Genomic DNA, 20888 nt, shown 5'->3' on the forward strand with positions numbered 1-20888 from the left:
AATGGCCGAAATTCAACAATGTTACCTGCATGATAGCACCTACGTGATAACCTAGGATAACATATGCTTTTTGCAGCACTTAGTCGTAACTTCCCTGCTGCGTTATAGAGGCGCTTTAACCTTGACCGAATGCCGCGATAGCGAAGAAGAAAATTTACGACTAAGTACCTTAAGTGCCTAAATTTTCACAAGAAAGTATCCTCTTGAAGTTATTAGCTGGAGATTCTTCAAATTCGGCCGATTTCTTGAAAGATCATGTCTGTAAAGTGCTGCCTAGTGAATTGCGCGCGTGCATTGCGGGGATGTTTGATGGATGGCCGAAAGGTCAACGTCCTGTAGAGCCGTGGCGAACGAGACGGACATAGGTCATTCTTGTAACATCATAATCATCATCCTCATGATCAGCCGGGTTACGCCCACTGCAGGGCAAAGGCCTCTCCCATATTTCTTCAGATACCCCGATCATGTGCTAATTGTAGTCATGCTGTCCCTGCAAACGATTTAATCGCATCCGCCCACCTAACTTTCTGCCGCCCCTGCTATGCTTCCCTTCCCTTGGAATCCAGTCCGTAACCCTTAATGACCATCGGTTATCTTCCCTCCTCTTTACGTGTCCTGCCCACGCCCATTTCTTTTTGCACCTCGTCGAGGAAGAACCCGACATCAGGTTACAGAGGATTCCAAGCGACTGTGGCATAATGGGTAAAGTACATGCCGACGCAGCAGCACGATCTGCACCTGAGGAGGGCTTGCAAGACTCCATTCCGTTCTCAAGAACAGACCCTGCAATGAAAATTCGTGTGATAACAAGTGAGGCCATCAGAACTTTATGGAACACACCAAGATTGAGGCAGACACGTCTACACCTACTGGACCCATCCCTTCGACTTCGACCCCCAACTGGACTCTCTTGACTCGAGACAGCAGTACTTTGCCGACTGTGGCTTGGTGTCGCTTTTACACGATCTTTCGTATTCCGAGTCGGTATGGCCGAGAGCACGGCCTGCAGTCAATGCGGCGGTGAGGAGCCTATAGAACAAGTACTTTGCCACTGTCCTCGACACAGCGCGCACTGGCTGTCACTAGCGACCGCGTTGGCACGTCTTGACGACAGGTCACTTTCAGACCAGTCATTCTTGGAATGTCATCATGAACTGCCGTCGCACCGAAAGTTGTTGAAGGCTTTGTTGACCTTCTTACGTGGCAGTGGCCTATTGGAAAGACTATAATGATTCCATTCCGCCCCTTCTCATTTTTTTTTCAAGCCTTTATTTTTGTCACCGTTCTTCTTTCCGTCTTTACTTCCCCTTTCTCTTCCCATAGTGCAGGGTAGCAAACCGAAGGTTTTAACTCTAGTTAATCCCCTTTCTTTCTCTCACTTGGATCTCCCTGTCTTTCTTTAGAACCCTGGTTGCCTCAGCGCAACAGCCCTATGCGCTACCCGTTCAACCACTCACTATGCCATGGCCCAGGTGGCGAGATAATAGATAGATAGATAGATAGATAGATAGATAGATAGATAGATAGATAGATAGATAGATAGATAGATAGATAGATAGATAGATAGATAGATAGATAGATGGATGGATGGATGGATAGATAGATAGATAGATAGATAGATAGATAGATAGATAGATAGATAGATAGATAGATAGATAGATAGATAGATAGATAGATAGATAGATAGATAGATAGATAGATAGATAGATAGATAGATAGATAGATAGATAGATAGATAGATAGATAGATAGATAGATAGATAGATAGATAGATAACAGACAATATTATCAGTGATGTACCGCGCACGTGTATGCACATAATGGTTGAAATGGCGGTTAAATAATATTAAATAATAGTTCCATACGACAATAGGTTTGCTTGCATAATAAACAAATGATGGCAGGATACAGGGGCGTAGATTTTAGATCTCAGAATGTTGAGAAAGATTCAGTAATACACAAATACATCAAACATACTTTATATTAGAAAATACACCTCTACCACAGTGAGTGACGATCAATTAAAAATTATGAATAATCATGAAAATGAACGTATATAACACCTTCGCGTACACTGTGTTCGATAATACTTTTAAAAAACGAGACTTACCTTTTTTGCGCATATTGCGTGGCTAGCTTTGGAAGATAATGAAACAAAGCAAGTGTCTTAAAAGAAGTGTTGCGTGGGAAATTAGACTGGATCATTGTAAGCGAAAAGGCTTTTCTTCTTCTTCTTTTTTGGCTGGTCTTTTCGACTACAGTACAATCATGAATAAATTGAATAAAATGGCCTTGGCACCTGCAACCCTGTTGTTGAAGAAACTAGGCAACGAGAGCTGAATATTAGTCGGCCGCCTTCAATTCTTAATGATACCTGACATTCAGGTATTCGAAGGTAATCAGAAGGGTCCTGACAGCGAAAGTGCACTTCAGGTATTGTCGAGGGTCCAGCGCGGTGACAGGACACGCAATAACGGAGCTCTTTTGGTGGGAGGCAGCGCCACTTCCCGCATAAGACATTCGCATGTCAGGCGAGCATTATTCAAGACTTACACAGCACCTCGCCAGACAACGCACGAACAGGCACACACACAGACATGCGTCCTTGGTCGATGAATGTGGGCGAACCGCGGGCGACACGCGTAGCGAGCCACACCGGCCACTAACGTGTCTGCTCAGCGCCATGATGTCTCCGAGTCACGCGATGGATTTCTAGCTGGGCTCTAAGTGAACGTTCGTCTCTTATGTCGGCCGTACAACTTCCTCCCCGTCTTCTGTCTCACCAAGTTTTTTAAAGAAAAATGAAGGGTCTGCAAAGTCAGATCACGTTCGGGCAAGACAAGGAGGTCTTGGTCACGCTAAAAGGGAGAAAAAAGGGCCGAGATTTAGGCATGCAGGAACGAGACCATGTTTAGTATTGTGGCGTGTGCTCCTTAGCAATCCCAGCCCAGTGGAATTTGGACCATCGTATTTTGTAAATTTATTTCACTTCCAGTCTGCGAGCCAATGAAGCAATTAGATATCAGCGAAAAAAGGAGAAACAAAGCCAATAGATGCCCAGCTGTAAATAGAACATGCATTCCATTCATCGGCGGTATTGGAGCATGAAAGCCGAGTTTTTTTGTTACAGCATCAGCCGCCGTCTAATCTAAAATTGCAAATACACGGCGCGTAAGAAAAACCAGGATCCTGTTGGAGCGAGTAAATTCATTTTAGCTGCCGTCTGTTTTGATTTAGCCTCATGTTTGTTTTTCATGTTTTTTTCTACAGGGGTTAAAATTTCTTTTGGCAGCATTTTTATTGTTTACACTTTAGGCATAGGCTTATTTGATTTCATTTGACGCTGCTCTTCCTCCCGCGCACATTGCCAATTACGACTGCTTGATAGGAAACGCATGCTTCATACTTTTTACGTGCTTGAATATATATCCCAGCTCTGATGCTGCACCGGAACCAACTATCACCATCTCCCGACGCGTGGAAGTCACTGAAAGACTTGGTTAAATCAAAGGGTATTCGTTCAACGAAACAGTAGCGTCGCGGGAAGTCCGTTAGACCATGGCACATAAGGAGGCAGACATGGCTGCGTTGCAAATTGCATTATTCATGACAATAGAGCACTGATGATAGACGAAGGTTCCCACAGTGTCAGCCCTCGCGAAGTTTAACTGGATTCCCCAATCCACACACTCCACGATGTTACTACGATGCGTACTGTGGAAACGAGTTTCTCGAATGTTTTCTTTAACTAGCACACCTTTGCTTTACCGTCAGCGCCGGGGCAATATAACGCTGTGCGTTTCCTATTTTGAAAATGGCAAAGGAAAGAAAAAAGTGCAATAAATCAATCAGGAGAGCCGAGCATGCTTGGCACTACCATAGTCTGAAATTGATCACCATTTTACACGCGTCAGCAAAGTTTTACTACCCTAAAGGCCGACTTCGTTAATGATGTTGCCGGGAACAAAGTACACCGCTGGCCCCTTTTTTTCTTTCCGCGAAAGTTGTGCGCTCGTCGATGCGGTGGAGCCTTCGTGTGGCGCCTCCTCGGCCAGGTGCTCGCGCCCCGCCGTGCCTGACAGTCGCGCACGTTCCGCGCGGTCGTCTCGCGCTCGGCTGTATGAGGGTCGGCGAAGGTTCATTAGTCATGGTCAATTTTGTTGTGTGCGCTTCGGGACCATTTCCTGTCGGTTAAACTGTGGCCCCTATTGGATTCTGTCGGCTTGCCTGATTTGCCTGAGTAGCCGATTAGTGGATAAGCCTGCGCCTCCCGCCAGTCCGCGGATACTTTCCATGCTATAGAAACTAATTTTAATGAAGGAATCTGAGTAGTTCCGAAAAGTGCCGAGAGACTGCAGCCCAGGGCGCCATTCTCCACGGGAGATCCGGCCAGTCAGGCAGACCGTCGACGACCGGTAGGACATCAGTTTTTATGTAACATGTGCACAGTGTAAATTTAAAGTAATGCCAACCTAATAAACCTAGTCATTCAAATGATACATCTCGTCGTCTTCATACCTGCCGATCTGCCCCTGCCCCTTCTCATCCCCCTTCATCGCCGTGTCCCTGGTGAGCTGATGCATGTGAACACTAACAGCTGTGCCGCTTCGCCACAATATGGCATTACTGTCTGCATCTCTACGACGGAACTCCGCATGAGCAGCACTTGCTCAGTCGTCGCAAATACCTCCTTCGTTGAGACGCGGGTTTATTGCAAGTACTGTATCCCAAGTACTTTATTGCAAGTACTGTTTAGTCGCGCTGTCAGTAGTAATGACACTCAAAGCTGTATTAATGACACTCAATGACACCACGCTATTAGAAACGTTCGAAAATATATGTATAGGTTTTAGTAGGGAACAGTACAGCACGAACAAACAATAAAATCATGAACTCTTTCACTCTGTGAAGGTGGATGACCAGCGAAGATGTTTAGCACGTGACACAGAGGTGGCATAGAATTTTGAACAAAGGTACGAACATACTGATTGTCCTGATCGGTGGTCGTCGTGATGATAGGTATGCACACACATTCTAGAATCGCGTCTGTTATCAGATGAATACGTCACGTAAGACAAGGAATGGCTCATACGCCCTTAAGCAATGGTTTATACAATCGTAAATAAAAAAAAAGCTAAAGTGGCCTCCCCAATACCACTTCACAAGAGAGACGAAATTCTACGCTGGAATAATGAGCGGTAACGAAGCGAGCTGCGCAAGAAGACGATGAACACGCGAGCAACGGCATGAGCGCGTTCCAGTGGTGACACCGAGGGGCGCAAACAAGCCAGCTGTGAAAGAAAACGACGATGCTCGAGCCATTGCTCATGAAGATAGTTGATGACGATGTTGATTAGTATGGTGACGACGATGATGATAGTTTCCTCTTTCCAGGTAATGGCTCATACCCCCTTAAAGGGACACTAAAGGTTAATATTACGTCAACGTGGAGTGTTGAAATACCATCCCAGAAACCTCGAAACGCTTGTTTAGGGCGAAGAAGAGACTTATTTTAAGAGAAAGTGCGTTCCAAAGCGTCCGCGTACCTCTAGCGCGGTTCAAATCACCCGCCCTCCGATCGAGGAGTATTCACGTCATGGTCTCATAGTGACGTTGCGCCGTCGGTGAGTAAAACGGCTCCCGCAGACGGCGCTACGGCTTTTCTGCACAAAACGCGAACGCGCGGCCACAAACAGAGCCAAGACAGAGCCGACACCGGCGCGAAAGCGGAACTGTGGGGTCTGGCGGAAGGGAAAGCGTGCGACGATAAGCTGGTTCTTTATTTTATGACGCCAACCTCGAGGCTCGTTGCAATGGATGACCCTGAAAACGACACAGCTCGCGATGCTGGGCTCGAGTTCAGCGATTTAAGCACTGATGAACGTGACCTGCTGTTGGGGGCCCGTGCTGCCAGCGTCGTCGCTGCGTACTACTACGACGACAGCCTACTTTGAAAGGCACTTCAAGCGACTTCAGTAAGTCGGCGTTGAACTCGTAATTATCTGGACGAAAGTGCAGCGAGCACATTACGTGATTTTTCGGCTCTTTTCCAGCGCGCTGTGGCAGAGGTAGGGCAATCAACCACTTCCGACGGAGAGGTTCACTCGTTGGCACACAGTGATAAGTAACGTTGGATTCGCCGCTGCAATTGCCCTTGGCCAGGTTCCGCGCACCGTTCGCGCATCGCCACGACATCACATGGATGTGGCATTCTCGCTGCTTTTTCCAAGTGCAAGGTTCGCGAGCCAGCAGGACCACCGCAGCACGACACAATAAAGAAACAACTGAAATTCCAAAGTGCGCGCGGCGCAAAGTCGAGCGCGCCGAGTCGAGCGAAAACGACACCTTTCGATCACCCATTCTACTCAAGGGTAACGTCAAAATGTTATTTTTTTCCTAGAATCGAATAGAAGTAGACAAGCAGCATTTTCTTCCGTATTATAATTTAATGAAATTATCTTTTTAATACGAGTAGCTGAGTACTAGTGACATAAATTATGATGAGGAGTGCTTTCGTCATCGGGCTAGTACCGGAATGTCTAGTACCGAATGTCTAGTACCGGTCTCTAATTGTGTCGTGCATTTACCTCAATTTCTCTGTTACTAAAGCTACGTTCGCGATTATTGTGACGCCTTAGACGTTCTAGAGCATTGCTTTATCACTTTACCTAGACTTTCTGGTAACCTTTATTGTCCCTTTAAGCAATGAGCGGCAGCTGAGGCAGCTGCGGAAGGAACGCGCGAGCGCGCTCCTTCCGCACTAACGGACTTTCCGCGACGCTACTGCTTCGTTGAACGAATACCCTTTGATTTAGCGAAGTCTTTCAGTAACTTCCACGCGTCGGGAGATGGTAATAGCTGGTTCCGGTGTAGCATCAGAGCTGGGATATGTACGAGCGCGTTCGCGCAGTTGCGCCGAGGGGCGTCAACAAGCTAGTTCGCCGGTTATTCGCGGACGACGGAAATGCCCTAGCAATATGCAGCTACGCTGTAAAGCGGGAGGAGATAGAATAAAGCTTAGGAACAGGGGAATGACTGTCTGGCACCGTAGAATAGGAAACCATTTAAGTATTGCCCTTGAGATGTATGAATAGGTAGCTGCTCCATATACGCCTTATATGGAAAGGCCGGCCGGCTGCGCACGTGGCAGCGTACACGGTGGCGTTTCTCTCTGAGTGGTTGGGCCCATTTTCTTGCACTAAAACGTGCCGGTCGCGGTAGGTTGGTAATATGCAGTCTTCCAATGTGAGAGTTCTGCAGGAAATGGGCCGAGCCTTCCCATTTTGCGTGAAAGAAACTAACATAACACAGAACTAGCTCTCAACAACGCAATTTGTTTCCTGCATATTGGGCATGTATCCTACCAATGAACTTAGCATTTTTGTTGCGTCAGCTACTTCCGCGTTACCACACGCTTAATTTAGAATATGTTGGCTCGCTCCCTACTTGCAGCATGCTATTTTTTCGTCCTCTTTCATTTCCCTTACCTCAAGTACTTCTACGATTCCAATAAAACACACTTCACTTCTATACCTTGGCTGGCTTGCATTGCCTGTAACAATCGCTGGGCATCGTATACTGCGGCGCCAAACACATATGTGCAAGCGCTCAAAAACGCCAAAAAGCACTTCGATTCGCAGGTTCTCCCTTCAATACTTACTACTAATGTTAAAAAATTTTGGCGTGCAATTATTCCTTCGACTGACAACAGCCTTGCCTTAACAGACTCTTCCGGTGTTCCAATCCCCTCCGACCTTTCTGCCACCATACTAAACCATACATTTTCAGAAAATTTTACAGCCACATCCAGCACACATATGCCAAGTACACAGCACCGTAACTATGTTACCATGCCCTCCATAATTGTTGCTCCATCCGGTGTCGTTAAGCTTATTGATGGACTAAGCATTCATTCTGCTCCCGGATACGACTGTATTAACTCGAAATTCTTAAAAAACACTTCATATTATTCTTCCATCATACTATCCAAACTTTTCAAGCAATCCCTTGACCATTGTACGCTACCTAGTGAGTTGAAAATAGGCAAAGTGATTCCAGTGTATAAATCCGGCAGCAAAGCATCCCCTAATAATTATCGTCCCATTTCTCTCACCAGTACACGCTGTAAAATGCTCGTGCATATTATTTTTACTAACCTGGTTAATTTCCTTGAATTGAACTCAATTTTTACGTCAGCACAGCACCGTTTTCGGAAACCTTACTCCTGTGAAACCCAATTAATATCATTTACACATGCACTACACCATATTCTTGACAAATCATCACTAGCTGATTGTACATCCTTGGATTTTTCAAAAGCATTCGACAAGGTGTGTCACAAACTATTACTTCATAAACTAAATGAACTTAACATAGACGGTAACCTTTTGAAATGGATTGAATGTTTTCTGCTCAACCGCTCGCAATTTGTTTGTGCTAACGACATTAACCCCGATTTTACAGAGGTCCGTTCAGGTGTTCCACAGGGTTCCGTCCTTGGACCCCTACTGTTCCTAATTTACATTAATGATCTTCCCTCGCTTATCAACTCCCATATCCATCTATTCGCTGATGATTGCGTCATCTTCAGAGAAATTACCAATGCTAACGATATTGAATTACTTCAGTCAGACCTTACCACGATAGGAACCTGGTGCAATGAATGGTTAATGGAGCTCAATATTAACAAATGCAAAGTCATGCGTGTTTCTCGGAAAACATCTACAATACCATCATACTACATTAACAACATGTCGTTGGAATCAGTTTCTTCATATAAATATCTTGGTGTTTACATCACTTCTAACCTAAACTGGTCTCTTCATACTGAAAACATAATCAAAAACGCTAATCGCATGCTTGGCTACCTACGTCGCAACTTTTTCAGCGTACCTACTAATTTGAAACTTCTGTTATATAAAACATTAATACGACCCAAACTCGAATACGCGACTCCGGTATGGGACCCTGCTCATGAAAACCTAATCACTGACCTCGAGATGGTTCAAAATAACTCTGTACGTTTTATTCTTGCTAACTACAACCGCACAGCGAGTATAACTAACATGAAATCTAATCTTTGCCTCCCATCGCTGGCATCTCGCAGAAAAGTGTCTCGTATTGCCCTCTTCCACAAGTTGTACCATCACCATACTCTACGAGATCACCTCATCCCCATCCAATTTATGTATCCCGTCGCATTGATCATCAGTACAAAGAGGGGATTTTTTGTCATGCAACACTAAAAGTTTTTCACAATCATTCCTGCCGCGAACCTCGCGTGACTGGAACCATCTTCCCGCCGAAGTTGTAGGCCTTATTAATTATGAACAGTTCCATGAAGCCTTAGCTAATATTGTATATACAGGTGCCATTTAAACGCTCATGTAACCAACTGTCTTTGTCCTCTTTTTGTATTTACCACTCCCCCTCTGTAATGCCCTTGGCCCTGAGGGGTATAATAAACGCAACGAAACGAAACTTTGTATGGTTAGGACAAAAAAATTCAGCCCGTTGAATCTTCTGGCTTTATACACTGTGCCAAAATGTTTGTTAGTCTTGCCTTCCTGTGTAAAGCCAGCATTCCTCCAGCAGGCATGCAAGCTGGCAACGTGATGCTCAATCTGCTATACTGTATCTACGCGACCGAATTCCTTTTTCATTTCTCTGCGAAGTGCAAAACACAATCAACCATCAATTTCAGTTATCGCTGTTGAGTTACGCTACCTCAAAGGATTTAGGGGTCTCACTGAGATGCAGAGACGCAAGATGCCTTTGAACGAGAAGAAATGGGGTTAACCGAGGGGCCAGATTTTTATTAATCACATCATAAGAAGCCAACAAAACGCTGGCGCCAAGGACAACGTAAGGGAAATTACTTGTGCTAAATAAATCAAATAAAGAAATGATAAATTTGTGGAAATGAAAGTGGATGAGAAAACAACTTGCCGCGCGCGGGGAACGATCCCAAGAGTTCGCATACAGGTACGGCCTCAAGCTTGTTTCGTATGATAAGATTTTCATCGCACTGGAAGTACGATTTCAGTCGTTTGCGACGAAAATCGCAGTCGCAGTGCCGACCCCCCGATTTTCGGCTCCGGTCAACCGGTTGGTCGCACAGTCGTACCGTCGCTGCGATTTTCCGTGAAGATTGCGCGGAGAGCTATTTTGCCGGTTTGTTTTGGGAAATGACGTCTCGCTCAACAAGTGCATTGCGCGGAGATGTGCATTGTCGAAGTCGGTACGTACGCAAAGAGAGAATAAAAAAATTGTACCGCAGATTCCATTCTCCCATTACTATGCGTTCTTTGACCCGCTACGCAGCAAATCAAGTGGCTTTTCACATTTGCTTCCTACAGCTTTGCAAGTTGTTAATACTGCGAGGTGTTCGATTCCCACGAGACAACATGGCCTTTTGGAGTCGTCACAATTTTCCTTTGTTGAGTAGCATACAAAAATCGCACGTACGGAGCAGCTTACATAATTTCAACCTCGGCAAGGTCAAATGACAAGACAGCAAAGTATCCGATGTTTCAACGTTGTGCTGAACGCGGTACCGTTCAGTCGCAATTTCTCGCCGGTTCTCAAGCGTGAATTTCCCGATGCATCTTGAAAGGTTATCTTACCTCAATTACTTAATAAATTTCACAGAGCAAACGTGGAGGCTGAAGTGACCAGGCGTGAGCACTCCTGATGCCAACAAGAAAAAAAGCCAGTTTTATTGTCTTCTTCGTGAAGAACAATCGTAATGAATTTTATACGACAGCATTAACTCCGTGGCTTGAATAAAAAGCGTTGTTAATTTGTTTTCGAAATTTCCATGCACGCTAACTTGCATCTCCTCTCGGGAGAATTTTTTTCCTACACAAAAACCAATAGACATTGGACATGTTGCAGACTTTGTACCCTCGCTGCACCTGTATTAACAGTTGCTTCGAACGGTAATTAACTCTACAGTTATTCGATTAAGTAATTTATTCACCTGCTATAGTGGCACACTGACAACGTACCTTCCTGCACCGCCATGTAAAACAAGAGCAACAATGCGAAAAGCAGGCAAACAGTGTGATCTTATGGAGATAAAGCAGTAGGAGACGACACGTTAAAGAAAAGTAAATAAAAATGTGCAGTGAAGTAAGCCAGTTGCATCCCTTCCTGTGAATCTTTGAATCTTTTAAGTAATAACAGTTCTTGCACGTTCACAGCGATCGAGGGTGCAGAAAAATTATGCCGTACATGTTTCTAATGACAGCGCCTAATAAGTTTCTGATCACATATATGGCGTTGTAAAACCATATTACGGTATCCACTGTGATTACTACCTTTAAAGTAATGAAATACCATGCTACTTGCAAGAACACATCACCCTGCGATTTTAAAAGAAATTTCTGGATTTCAACTATACACAATAGGCGGTTTATTCAATAAAGGACAATGAACTGCTTTTTTGCAATGACAAAGTTATTCCAAGTTATACTTACATAACCAGCCAAAAAGAAATATGTGGACAACAAAATTGATGTTCAATTTATTCACCTACCATTGTGGCTATAGCATTTTGCTGCTAACACAAGACGAGGGGTCGCATTTCGCAGCTTACTCATTCACTGCATCCTCACGGGCCCAATGACGCACCCACTAGGCCAATATTTATAGTACCTTCGACTGGTCGCCTATATACTACGAAGCAGAGACGGGCAGATCTGGCGTTCTGCGAACTCGGAGGTCAAGCGCGCAAGCGGAACGTGTGGCTCGCTCTCGGAGGAGAAAATGGCAGATGCGAAACCACGTGACTACTGCCAACGTCCGATGTTTCACCAATCCAAAGCGCCCGGCGCTGTCGGGAAAACCGTCGGTCGCGCCGTGAGACGAGTGTTGGTCGAGACGCCAGCATGCAGTAGCCTAGGTTGCCTAGGTTACGGTGGACCATCGACAACATCAGTGACGCTGTGCTGTGATTACGTTGTGGGAAACGCTTCAGTCTCTTCGACTGCTCTGACGGCAGCGCTCGGATCGCCTCAGAGCGCTCGACGATGGAGCAAAGCGATCAAGAAGAACGAGCTGAACGCAAGGCGCGCACACTCTTTCAGCCAGTCGAAGACAACGCCGCTCGCGAGGAGCGCTCAGAAAGGACCAGCCGAAGATACCATTAGTGAACCAGGACGGTGGAGACTCCGTGTCGTCGGGGAAGCGCGCTCGTCTAGCACGCCGGAGGCCTGCGTTCCATTCCAACTCAGAGCAAAATTTATATTTCTTTTCGACGGCCCTTACTTACTTTGCTTACAGAAATCTCCTTCACAAGTTTGACGTCAATTCGAGTATTTTTTATGCGGTTTCACTCATTGCCGTCGGCCATTTTGGTTACCATCATTCTGCCGGGCCGTCGACTACAACGGCGGATTTTCGCGTAATTGGTCGTACAATGCTTTCGCATTAAAACAATGGCGACACTCAAGCACTACGACACTTTATGGAGTTCGGAACACGAGTATAGGGGTTCGCGGCAATAATTAGCTCACCTGTTCGAATGACCTCAACACCAGAACTTTGCTTTTTCTATTGCCGAGCCCCGCGCTACAGCTGTACCTTTTGTACGGCCGGCACTTTGTGCGCCTTTCGTTCCGCTCTAGATGAGCGCCAGCAGGAGTAAATGGCTGTTTTAGGAGCAAATATGTCAACCTAGTTTCAGAATAGTTCGAGCGCTGTTGAGTCACGAAACAGATCAAGCCATTTCCACTTCTAAACCTATTTCAAATGCATTGACCTTGACGAATTATCGTTTAGTGTCACAGAATGTCACGTTTTCTAAACGCCATTCACATCAACACCTAAAGTATGTCTTACATGAAATAACTACACTAGCCAATGAGGTATGCGTGTCTGTCCAATAAAAAGTGACGCATCAGACATCGCCGAAGCAGATGCTCCAGCTAATGCAGGACATAAATCTCAACGTAAATCTGGCGTGGCAGAATCTGCGGTGTACCACTGTGTTTACTTTATTAAATGGTTAAAATTGCGCCACAATGGCACAAAGTGGATGCGCTGCGCGCTCATTCATTTGCATCCCGTCATGTTTTTCATTAACAGCAAGAAAATCTTTTTATTGTTAATTATGCCTTATCATTGCTCCAAGTTTGAGGTTCACGGCTCGGTATCCTTGCTTCTGAGACTGCGACACAGTGTTCCGTCCCACACGGACCCACGCAAATGCAGATATTTGAGCCAGTTTAAACAAGCTAACACTGCTACACAGCTGAATGTCCTCATGAGCAACCCACCTGTTTCAAAGATGCTCAGCGTTCTGCTAAGGCTGAAGCTCTTAGCAAGTTAGAGTCCATGATGCGTCGGCGGCACCGCGACGAGCCCGAAGTGCCTGTGCAAAGAGAGAAAATAGTCATTGTTTACGTGAAAATATAACAACATGCTGACTCGAATAGGGTGCGTATTCCACAAGGATAAATCGCTCATAACCTCTATCCAAAGAATGCCTATAATCAAAAACACCTCAAACGAGAGTGAGTAACACCTTCGGAAGAGCTGAAAGGCAAGCCCTCGTTATATAAAAGGTCGGTTGCGCCACAAGCTTTTATTTGTTTATTTATTTTATTGATTATTGATCAATTGCTGAGTGGTCACTTCAAGCCTAACACCGTAGTTTTTGTTAGAGTAAAGTAAAAAGTAGGAAAGTGAACCGAAAGCATCACTCAGTGTACAAGGAATATGTCTGTAATAACACTAAGGTTCAGCTTTTCTCTCAAGTAATCAAGGAATGAAACGCGCTTGACCAATTTCATGTAGAGCAGCCAACATTCGAAAAGCTGCAAGAGGAAATTGAAAAATGTATAATGGCTGTGCTTCCGCCAAAGTGACATACTTCTTGTGTGCAGTTAATTTTAGAGCGTTTACATTTCTTTCTTTACAGGGCGACTAGATTGCGTGACGGTGTATATTGTCTCTATTACACACCCATCCTGTAATAATCCCACCCTATGGATTGACACTACTAATAAATAAATAAATACATAAATAAAAAGAGAGGCGAGCAAAACACACAAGATCATGTCTGCAGAGGCCAGAATCAAACATCGTTCAATCAAAAAATCATGGGACAGCGCTGGTTGGATTCAATATTGGACGTTGCGCCAATATTATAGTCCTTGGCGCTGATAATTTAAATAAGTTCCATGGTCATGTACCTTTTTTGTGTCCTCCTGAGAAATTTTTGTTTTAAATTTCCTGACCCTGCCAGGGGTTGAAGTCTCGCATTACTTTTGGCGAAAAAAGTCGTTTTAGCCACCTGCAGCCACGCTCCGGTTGCACCCTCATGTCATCATCATCAGCAGTCTATTGTCACGTAATAGTGACGGTGAAGAAGACAGCAAAACTTTGATTAACGAAACTAGCATTTTATTACGCGAATTTGTGCCCTCAAAAGCAGGCTACACTCAAAGAACAACAATAGCCGGGAACACACTCGGCGATCGTCGAAAATCTGATCAGCGCATCAAGCGCATCTTCTCACAATCAGTTGTCGAATGTTTAAGAGTAATCGCTGGGACCCGCGTGTCTTCCACAAAGCTCTGCACTATTCGCGTCGCGCATACGTGCAGTCAGATTACATGAAGTTCGGTGACAGACAGCGGATGGAACCATCGATAAAATCCCAGAAACTTCCGACACATGCAGGCGCGTCGTGCGCTGTGCGATAACACTTGTTAGGCGGTGACAAGCGGTCACCCGGAAAAAATAAACAATTACACGTGTCACTATTTTATGTCCACTGCAGGAGGAAGGCCTCTCCCTGTGACCCCCGATTTCCCCTGTCATACGCCAGCTGATTCTATCTTGCGCCAGAGAGGAGGAGGAGGAGGGAAAACTTTATTTGCTCTAATTGGTTAGAAATTAGCGGTGGCAGATGTGGTCGGCCGTCTTCACCGGTCTTATTCCCCATCTGCGCAGGGTCGACGCCCCTATTCCAGGGCACCACTGAGGGTGGCTACTCGGTGAGGGTGCCTTACTAGTCCGTGCTGGAGTTTCGGGTCGCTGCTGGAGAGCACCCACTCCCAGTGCTACGCACTCGGGTCTTTTATTTGAAGGAATTGTTGATTCTGAACGCATTCCCAAGTAATGTGATATAAGGTGGGCTTGGCGCCGCACCAGGGGCAAATGTCTCTGTACTGGGTGGGAAACATATTTATTTATTTATTTATTTATTTATTTATTTATTTATTTATTTATTATACTTTCAGGGCCAAAGGCATTACAGAGGGGAGTGGGTAATATAGGTTACAGAGACAATAAATACAGTACAGTGAATTTTGTTAGGACATAATTTCAACATTCTCCAAAACAAACAAAGGTTGTTAGTGCATCATGAAATAGTTGATTATCTTCAATGGCTGCAATATCGGGAGGGAGGCGGTTCCATTCGACAGATGTCTGGCGAAGGTATGACTGAAAACAAGCTTTATTTTTGCATTTTTGGATGCCAACCTTGTGCCGATGATCAGTGCGATGGGAGATGTATTCCGGTGGTGTAATAAGATCGTCATATAGCGTGACGTGATGATATACCTTGTGGAATAGAGTGAGGCGACTGATTTTCCGACGGGATTTTAAAGATGGGAGAGAAAGGTTAGTTTTCATGGCTGTGATACTTGCAGTACGGTTGTAATTTGAAAAAATGAAGCGAACGTAGTTATTTTGTATGAGTTCAAGAGAATATATAACATTTTCATGCCCAAGGTCCTATATAGATGACGCGTATTCAAGTTTAGGTCTTATTAGTGATTTATAAAGTAGGAGATTTAAGGACGAAGGAGCAGCAGAGAAGTTGCGACGTAAATACCCTAACATGCGATTAGCGTTATTGGTAACGTATTCAGTATGAGCATTCCATGTTAAGTTTCGTGATATATGTACGCCTAGATATTTATATGATGTGACGGAATCAAGAGGAATGCCATTAAGACAATAAGAAGAAGGGGGAGTGTTAGAGCAGCGAGAAACACGCATGAACTTACAATTGTTAATATTTAATTTCATTTTCCAAGTTTTACACCAGTTAGAGACCAAATTAAGATTGGTCTGGATAGTATTAATGTCATCAAGGTTACGTGTTTCGCGGAATATTACACAGTCGTCAGCAAAAAGGTGGCTGGTAGAAGATAGGCTGGACGGAAGGTCATTAATATAAATTAGGAATAGAAGGGATCCGAGGACGGATCCTTGTGGTACACCAGACAGTACGTTAGTAAGCGGTGAGGTTGTGCCATTAGTGAGAACAAACTGCCTGCGGTTGAGAAGGAAAGATTGAATCCATCTAAAGACATGTGGATCAAGATTAAGATGACATAATTTATAAAGCAACAATTGATGGCATACTTTGTCAAAAGCTTTCGCGAAATCTAAAAAGATGCAATCCGCGCAAGTTGACTGGTCAAGAATGTGATGCAATTTATCAGTGAATGAGAGTAGCTGCGTTTCGCAGGAGTATGTTTGGCGGAAACCATGTTGCGCAGAAGAAAAAAAAACAGTTATCATCAAGAAAGGTGGCGATGTGTTTAAAATTTATATGTTCTAGTAATTTGCAGCATGTGCTAGTGAGTGAAATGGGACGATAATCTTGAGGCAAGTGCTTATTACCGGATTTGTGAAGTGGGGCCACCTTCCCGATTTTCCAGTCGTTAGGGAGGCTTGATGAATCGAGCGACTGCTGAAACAGTTTTGTTAGTATAATTGAACTATAAGCGCAGGTACTTTTTAGGAATTTACAACTAATTTCATCACACCCCGGAGATGAATCGTGCTTCAAAGACTCGAATAATTTAGCACTGCCAGGAGCATCAATAGTTATTGGTGAGATAATGGAAAATCTGTGATGCGGCATATCTGGAAGATCAACTGTCGTGCTAGAGGAAAAGCTTTCAGTGAATGTTCTATTCAGTATGGTAGCACAGAGGTTATTTGGGATTATGTTGCCGCAGGTATCTTGCAATGTAATTAAGGGGTCGTGTGCACGGTGTATAATGTGCCAGAACTTTTTAACATTTGTTTTCAAAATAGATGGTAAAGTACAAGACAAGAAATTGTTTTTTGCAAGTTTCAGGGTTCTTACGTATATGTCGGAAGCAGTCTTGTATGTCGACCATCGCTCAATAGAATGTGAAAGTTTAGCAAGACGGAACAAACGTTTCTTTTTGTTAGATAGTCGCCTGATGTATGAATTGTACCAGGGTGCTTGAGGGTTAGAGGTGACGATGCGCTTGGGAATATATTTGTCTGGTAGTTGGTGTACCTTCGTTTTGAACAGTAGCCAATTTTCTTCGACAGAGCGGGTATTAAAATTAAAGAGAAAGTGATCAATAAATGTGGATAGTACATTATTAATAGCGGCAAAGTTAGCCCGTTTGTAATCTAGGGCCGCTATTTTGTAGCGATGCCTTATGCCTTATTCTATGCTATTCTTATCATCCACCGCACACGGCCGCCTGATCGTGTTGATAATGTGGGCGGACCATCGCTCTGACCAGTGGCTAAGCGCGAAAAGCCTGAAAAAGCATAGAATCGAAAAAGGCATCGCTACAAAATACCGGCCTAGGATGGTTTTCTTGGTTTTATTCGCTTTAGGACGTGGCGTATTAATGACGAAATTGAGCAGAAGATGATCACTGATACCTGGCAGATATGTTAGATCTGTAGCTAGCTCTGGATTTGTGGTTAGGATTAAATCTAGAGTAATTGCAGTACTTGTTACAGTCCTAGTGGCTTGTGTTACTGTGTTAGCGAAAACAATGTACATAGATCTAAGAATTCTTTAGCTTGGGACAAGGGCGGCGATGAATCTCTGCTTCACTCTTGGTCTGCTTTCACTCTTGCTGCGTCTAGGTTGGCCTGTTTCTTCTTGACCAATTTTACTCTTTCTTTCTTCATACTGAGGTGAATACTAGACCTCACTAATCTACGGTCACTGCCATTTACTCTACGTAACACTCCTACATCCTGCACTATGCTGGGATCGGCACAAAGTACGAAATCTATTTCATTTCTCGTTTCTCCATTAGGGATTTCCCAGGTCCACTGCCTGTAGCTACACTTCCTGAAGAAGGTATTCATTATTCGGAGCTTATTCCTTTCCGCTAATTTTACTAACGTCTCTCCTGTAGCGTTCGTAGAATCGATACCGTAGCTATCAATTGCTTGTTCACCAGCCTCCGTTCTGCCCTCTTTCACATTGAAGTCGCGCATGACTTCAGTATAGTTAGTTTGCACCCACTATAGCCTACCATAAAGTTTAAATACTGCCGCTAGAGACTAAAAAATGCACTCACGGACTGCATGTTGTGCAGGTACCACCTCTTTTTTCAAGATCGTTGGTTTAAGTTAGGTGAAGAAACCTGTACAGTGCTCAGAGCAGATACAGGGAGTGGAAAAGAGGTCGACACTGCGGGACGCACCGGAACTCTTTGATAATACCACAGGGAATTACGCAAAAAGAAAACGTTGCGCACCTTTTTATGCTTAGTAACTGTGCAGAATGCGTTTTTGTGGAGACACAACATCGTACATTTTCTTTTTCACGTTGTGAGGAGCCTCCATTATTGCCGCATAGATTAGTTCAGAACCCTTTTATCGGATGAGCCTTGAAGCGACAGGTCCGAGCATCACTGAATTGCGAAGGAAAAAATAAAACTGCGGCTAGAGAGGTTTCTTGCCTATCGTATATTTTTCTAGCTAAATCTCAAAGGCCATCAATTTCAATCACTCTTTTCTCAAAAAACAAGAGTGAGGGCGCTGCGCGCCTTCCTATTTTTCTAGCTATTTTGCCTCCTTTTCTAGCGAAAGTTCTGATCATTGAGAGCCCAAGCTATGCCATCAGTACTCATAAACGGGCAGAATAAATGGAAGAGATAAAGAAACTTACAATAGATCGGCGTATCGCACACCCGTAGACGACGGAGAGCTGCTCTCTTAGTTGTCCCATCTCGGAGAGATGACGGGGAATATAAGGAAAGTTCTGTCTACACAGGCAGTGGAGATTTAACACAGCTAAGAAAAGCGCAAAGCAACGGTATAGCTTGCGATGCGTAGGACTTGACGTGCACGATATTCCCGCTCAAACTGCGTTTTTTTTTCCACGTGCCAGGACTTCTCTCCACTCTTTCTTATCTGATCGAAGAAGCGATTCGGAGCGGCTTTGGTGAGTTCAGCCGTTTAGCGGTGTTTCGCGGCGAGGCCTCAATGAGCAAAAGCGAGCCTCGGTGCCGAACGCTCAGGAGCAACAGAGGGCCGAATCATTCGGCACCGGATGCGCACACATTCCCTGTCTCTGTTTTTTGTGTTCATCGGTTAGCCTGTCTCTGGAAGTGGTATTCCTGCACACCACACACGAAAAAACAGCGCGCAAAGACCGTGAAATCGCCATGAAGCATACGAAGGTAAAGAAGAAAGGAAATATATCACCCTCAGTTAAAAGACAAGAGTGGAAGGGGGAAAAAAGCTCACTGTTGTATTAGAAACCGTAGAAATTGGAAACAGATAACACACAAAATCAATTGGCGAGAGAAACGGCAGCACGATGGCCGTCAGAACGACAGCCCCAATGGAGAGCGGCTACGGCGCTGATTGGGTAGCCGGCACCGCTCGAGATCTGTGCACTTTCGTTCCCACGAGTCATGGAACCTTTCATAGAGCGTATTGATCACTCCTGATTAAACGAGAGGAATGTGGCTTGCGATATTATTTATTTCATCGCCGAGTAATTAGCCGTCGGCACTGCAGAGGAATGAGAGAGTGCCATGGGTAAAGAATTCATTACGTCTTTTTGCAATCGCTGCATCTGCAGCTAGAAAACAAATGGTACGTATGACGAAAACCTTTCGTGAATGCTCTTAGGCCATGTTTGACTGAATGACGGCTGGAGGCTGACTTCATTGGGTATCGTGCTGTAGAATGAGCATTGGGATTTACGCGTGACCGGTGGTGTGAAAATATCTGCTCCAATGCACTCACTTGCGCTGGAGTCTTTCCGTGTTATACAGTGAATGTCACAGACGACACACACTCCCAAGTGTGATGCGGAACAGGCATGCTCCAATAAACTGTGCAAGAGAAACAAGAACGACTGTAAAAATAAAGACGAGTGCAGCAACTGGTTGGCATGGATCGTATAATGACTTTCTGCGCGCAATTTCGACTTGCTTAAGGAAGTAATTGTTGTATTTATTCTCGGGTTTTAAGGGCCTAAACCACGATTTGATTATGAGGAACACTGTAGTGAGGGAATAATTTTTACCACCAGGATATCTTAACGTGCCCCCAATGGAAGGAATACGGGCGTTTTTTCACTTCGCCCCCATCGAAGTGCGCCCGCCGCGGCGGGGATTTGATCCCGCAAACTGGTGCTCAACACCACCATCGCCGCTACAGCACAGTGGCGGCTAGGCTTACTCTTCAGTCATTACACAGTGCGAGAACTATCATGTATCAGTTGCAGTGCGAACATCCCGAATACGTTGTTTACGATGTGTAATCAAAGCCTCGAGATTTTCAAGCGCTTATAAGATCTCAAAGGCTGGATAATGGCAGGTGAGCAATGGACAAATGACCTGGGCTGTCCGCAAAGAGCCAAAGAGTAAAGCGTAGAAAAGGAGCAAAGAATTTAGGATGTGAGAAGTGTCTATGAGTACGAAAACGGTAGGACAGTGACCACACCCTCACGCAGCCGCGATGCTTTCAGAAAACACGCCATTACTGTTAAAGCAACTCAGGCTCACGTCGCCTATTGCCCGGACCAACCAACTCTGCTTCCCACAATGGAACGCTTGCCGAGTGCCTAGATCGCGGTGGTGAGCGTTGTTCTTTGCACAAGGAAAGGACAACGCTATG

The 20888-nt window shown here is 44.8% G+C and overlaps 1 protein-coding gene across 2 annotated transcripts in view; it reads right to left on the reverse strand.

Moving 5' to 3' along the window:
* Positions 1-20888, reverse strand: part of LOC135917192 (FMRFamide receptor-like) — a 982442-nt gene that overhangs the window by 398382 nt on the left and 563172 nt on the right. For both annotated transcript variants that reach the window (XM_070536295.1, XM_070536294.1), the window contains one exon: positions 13280-13374. The gene's annotated coding sequence lies outside the window, so the exon portion shown is untranslated. The remainder of the gene's footprint in view (positions 1-13279; positions 13375-20888) is intronic.

This window comes from Dermacentor albipictus, chromosome 3 (genome assembly GCF_038994185.2).
Source record: "Dermacentor albipictus isolate Rhodes 1998 colony chromosome 3, USDA_Dalb.pri_finalv2, whole genome shotgun sequence".
Lineage (NCBI taxonomy): Eukaryota > Metazoa > Arthropoda > Arachnida > Ixodida > Ixodidae > Dermacentor > Dermacentor albipictus.